This window comes from Myotis yumanensis, unplaced genomic scaffold (assembly GCF_028538775.1).
Source record: "Myotis yumanensis isolate MYYU_CA2020_CCGP unplaced genomic scaffold, mMyoYum1.0.hap1 SCAF_69, whole genome shotgun sequence".
NCBI lineage: Eukaryota > Metazoa > Chordata > Mammalia > Chiroptera > Vespertilionidae > Myotis > Myotis yumanensis.
This window is the reverse complement of record NW_027223820.1, coordinates 87,809-93,296: the sequence shown is the minus strand read 5'-3', so window position 1 is coordinate 93,296 and position 5,488 is coordinate 87,809.

Below are 5,488 nucleotides of genomic sequence, written 5' to 3'. Positions count from 1 at the left end.
TACAGGTGATTATGATTAGACTGGCGTTTACTGAATGACTCAATTTAAACCTTGAAGATTCCTGTAAATACTTGTAGGAAAACTGTCTACCTTTGGTAAAACCCTTCACATACACAATGATAGTCCCGAGAAATTATTAGAAACATGTAAGAAACACTTGAAATGCTGGTACATAGCGCTGTTCTCTGTTTATATTCATGTTCAATCACGGAGATTAGAGTTAGAATGCTGCATAATGACGAGAGTACAGATAATGTTTACCATTCTGGCTACTTTAGATGATGTATTTCCGAAGAATGAGCTTTCAAATATTAAGAATTGCAGTTTATAAAGCTAGAATATGGGTATGAAGCTGATAAATGAAGAGAATACTGTTTATATTTACAGGTGATTATGATTAGACTGGCGTTTACTGAATGACTCAATTTAAACCTTGAAGATTCCTGTAAATACTTGTAGGAAACTGTCTACCTTTGGTAAAACTCTTCACATACACAATGATAGTCCCGAGAAATGATTAGAAACATGTAAGAAACACTTGAAATGCTGGTACATAGAGCTGTTCTATCTTTATGTTCATGTTCAATCGGGGAGATTAGAGGTAGAATGCTGCGAAATGACGAGAGTACAGATAATTTTTACCATTCCGGCTACTTTAGATGATGTTTTTCCAAAGAAAGTGCTTTCAAACATTGAGAATTTCCATTTATAAAGCTCAGAATATGTGTGAAGCTGATAAATGGAGAGAATACTGTTTATATTTACAGGTGACTATGATTATACTGGCGTTTTCTGAATGAAACACTTTAAATCCTGAAGATTCATGTATATACTTCTGGGAAAACTGTCTAATTTTGAAAAACTGTAAAAATACACAATGATAGTCCTGGGAAATGATTAGAAACATGTAGGAAAACACTTTGAATGATGGTACATAGAGCCGATCTATCTTAATGTTCATGTTCAATCACGGAGATTAGAGGTAGAATGCTGCGAAATGACAAGAGTACAGATAATTTTTACCATTCTGGCTACATTAGATAATGTTTTTCCAAAGAAAGTGCTTTCAAATATTAAGAATTTCCATTTATAAAGCTCAGAATATGTGTGAAGCTGAGAAATGAAGAGAATACTGTTTATATTTACAGGTGATTTTGATTAGACTGGCGTTTACTGAATGACTCAATTTAAACCTTGAAGATTCCTGTAAATACTTGTAGGAAAACTGTCTACCTTTGGTAAAACTCTTCACATACACAATGATAGTCCCGAGAAATGATTAGAAACATGTAAGAAACACTTGAAATGCTGGTACATAGCGCTGTTCTCTGTTTATATTCATGTTCAATCACGGAGATTAGAGATAGAATGCTGCATAATGACGAGAGTACAGATAATGTTTACCATTCTGGCTACTTTAGATGATGTATTTCCGAAGAATGAGCTTTCAAATATTAAGAATTGCAGTTTATAAAGCAAGAATATGGGTATGAAGCTGATAAATGAAGAGAATACTGTTTATATTTACAACTGAGGCTGAATTGCCTGGCGTTTTCTGAATGGCACAATTTATATCTAGAGATTCCTGTGTATACTTTCAGGAAAACTGTCTACTTTTGGTATTACTCTTAAAATACACAATGAGAGTCCCCGAAATGATTAGAAACATGTGAGAAACACTTTAAATAGGGGTAAATAGAGCCGTTCTATCCTGATGGCCTAGTTCAATCACCGAGATTAGAGGTAGAAAACTCTCAAATGAGGAGAGTAATGATAATGTTTACAATTCCGGCTACTCTAGATGGTGTTTATCCACAGAAAGTGCTTCCAACGTTATGAATTGCTGTTTAGAAGCTCAGAATATGTGTATGAGGATGATAAATGAAGAGAATACTGTTTATATTTACAGGTGATTCTGATTAGACTGGCGTTTTCTGAATGGCTCAATTTAAACCTTTAAGATTCCTGGGTATACTTCTAGGAAAACTGTCTACTTTTCGTAAAACGCTTAACATACACAATGATAGTCCCGAGAAATGATTAGAAACATGTAAGAAACACTTGAAATGCTGGTACATAGAGCTGTTCTATCTTTATGTTCATGTTCAATCCGGGAGATTAGAGGTAGAATGCTGCGAAATGACGAGAGTACAGATAATGTTTACCATTCTGGCTACTTTAGATGATGTTTTTCCAAAGAAAGTGCTTTCAAACATTGAGAATTTCCATTTATAAAGCTCAGAATATGTGTGAAGCTGATAAATGAAGAGAATACTGTTTATATTTACAGGTGACTTTGATTAGACTGGCGTTTTCTGAATGAAACACTTTAAATCCTGAAGATTCATGTATATAATTCTGGGAAAACTGTCTAATTTTGAAAAACTGTAAAAATACACAATGATAGTCCTGGGAAATGATTAGAAACATGTAGGAAGCACTTTGAATGGTGGTACATAGAGCCGATCTATCTTTATGTTCTTGTTCAATCACGGAGATTAGAGGTAGAATGCTGCGAAATAACGAGAGTACAGATAATTTTTACCATTCTGGCTACATTAGATAATGTTTTTCCAAAGAAAGTGCTTTCAAATATTAAGAATTTCCATTTATAAAGCTCAGAATATGTGTGAAGCTGATAAATGAAGAGAATACTGTTTATATTTACAGGTGATTATGATTAGACTGGCATTTACTGAATGACTCAATTTAAACCTTGAAGATTCCTGTAAATACTTGTAGGAAAACTGTCTACCTTTGGTAAAACTCTTCACATACACAATGATAGTCCCGAGAAATGATTAGAAACATGTAAGAAACACTTGAAATGCTGGTACATAGCGCTGTTCTCTGTTTATATTCATGTTCAATCACGGAGATTAGAGATAGAATGCTGCATAATGACGAGAGTACAGATAAGGTTTACCATTCTGGCTACTTTAGATGATGTATTTCCGAAGAATGAGCTTTCAAATATTAAGAATTGCAGTTTATAAAGCTAGAATATGGGTATGAAGCTGATAAATGAAGAGAATACTGTTTATATTTACAACTGAGGCTGAATTGCCTGGCGTTTTCTGAATGGCACAGTTTATATCTAGGAGATTCCTGTGTATACTTTCAGGAAAACTGTCTACTTTTGGTAATACTCTTAAAATACACAATGATAGTCCCCGAAATGATTAGAAACATGTGAGAAACACTTTAAATAGGGGTAAATAGAGCCGTTCTATCCTGATGGCCTAGTTCAATCACCGAGATTAGAGGTAGAAAAGTCTCAAATGAAGAGAGTAATGATAATGTTTACAATTCCCGCTACTCTAGATGGTGTTTTTCCACAGAAAGTGCTTCCAACGTTATGAATTGCTGTTTAGAAGCTCAGAATATGTGTATGAGGATGATAAATGAAGAGAATACTGTTTATATTTACAGGTGATTCTGATTAGACTGGCGTTTTCTGAATGGCTCAATTTAAACCTTTAAGATTCCTGGGTATACTTCTAGGAAAACTGTCTACTTTTCGTAAAACGCTTAACATACACAATGATAGTCCCGAGAAATGATTAGAAACATGTAAGAAACACTTGAAATGCTGGTACATAGAGCTGTTCTATCTTTATGTTCATGTTCAATCACGGAGATTAGAGGTAGAATGCTGCGAAATGACGAGAGTACAGATAATGTTTACCATTCTGGCTACTTTAGATGATGTTTTTCCAAAGAAAGTGCTTTCAAACATTGAGAATTTCCATTTATAAAGCTCAGAATATGTGTGAAGCTGATAAATGAAGAGAATACTGTTTATATTTACAGGTGACTATGATTAGACTGGCGTTTTCTGAATGAAACACTTTAAATCCTGAAGATTCATGTGTATACTTCTGGGAAAACTGTCTAATTTTGAAAAACTGTAAAAATACACAATGATAGTCCTGGGAAATGATTAGAAACATGTAGGAAACACTTGAAATGCTGGTACATAGCGATGTTCTCTGTTTATATTCATGTTCAATCACGGAGATTAGAGATAGAATGCTGCATAATGACGAGAGTACAGATAATGTTTACCATTCTGGCTACTTTAGATGATGTATTTCCGAAAAATGAGCTTTCAAATATTTAGAATTGCTGTTTATAAAGCTAGAAAATGGGTATGAAGCTGATAAATGAAGAGAATACTGTTTATATTTACAACTGAGGCTGAATTGCCTGGCATTTTCTGAATGGCCCAATTTATATCTAGGAGATTCCTGTGTATACTTTCAGGAAAACTGTCTACTTTTGGTAATACTCTTAAAATACACAATGATAGTCCCCGAAATGATTAGAAACATGTGAGAAACACTTTAAATAGGGGTAAATAGAGCCGTTCTATCCTGATGGCCTAGTTCAATCACCGAGATTAGAGGTCGAAAACTCTCAAATGAAGAGAGTAATGATAATGTTTACAATTCCCGCTACTCTAGATGGTGTTTTTCCACAGTAAGTGCTTCCAACGTTATGAATTGCTGTTTAGAAGCTCAGAATATGTGTATGAGGACGATAAATGAAGAGAATACTGTTTATATTTACAGGTGATTCTGATTAGACTGGCGTTTTCTGAATGGCTCAATTTAAACCTTTAAGATTCCTGGGTATACTTTTAGGAAAACTGTCTACTTTTCGTAAAACGCTTAACATACTCAATGATAGTCCCGAGAAATGATTAGAAACATGTAAGAAACACTTGAAATGCTGGTACATAGAGCTGTTCTATCTTTATGTTCATGTTCAATCACCCAGATTAGAGGTAGAATGCTGCGAAATGACGAGAGTACAGATAATGTTTACCATTCTGGCTACTTTAGATGATGTTTTTCCAAAGAAAGTGCTTTCAAACATTGAGAATTTCCATTTATAAAGCTCAGAATATGTGTGAAGCTGATAAATGAAGAGAATACTGTTTATATTTACAGGTGACTATGATTAGACTGGCGATTTCTGAATGAAACACTTTAAATCCTGCAGATTCATGTATATACTTCTGGGAAAACTTTCTAATTTTGAAATACTGTAAAAATACACAATGATAGTCCTGGGAAATGATTAGAAACATGTAGGAAACACTTGAAATGCTGGTACATAGAGCCGTTCTATCTTTATGTTCATGTCCAATCACGGACATTAGAGGTAGAATGCTGCGAAATGACGAGAGTACAGATAATTTTTACCATTCTGGCTACATTAGATAATGTTTTTCCAAAGGAAGTGCTTTCAAATATTAAGAATTTCCATTTATAAAGCTCAGAATATGTGTGAAGCTGATAAATGAAGAGAATACTGTTTATATTTACAGTTGATTCTGATTAGACTGGCGTTTACTGAATGACTCAATTTAAACCTTGAAGATTCCTGTAAATACTTGTAGGAAAACTGTCTACCTTTGGTAAAACTCTTCACATACACAATGATAGTCCCGAGAAGTGATTAGAAACATGTAAGAAACACT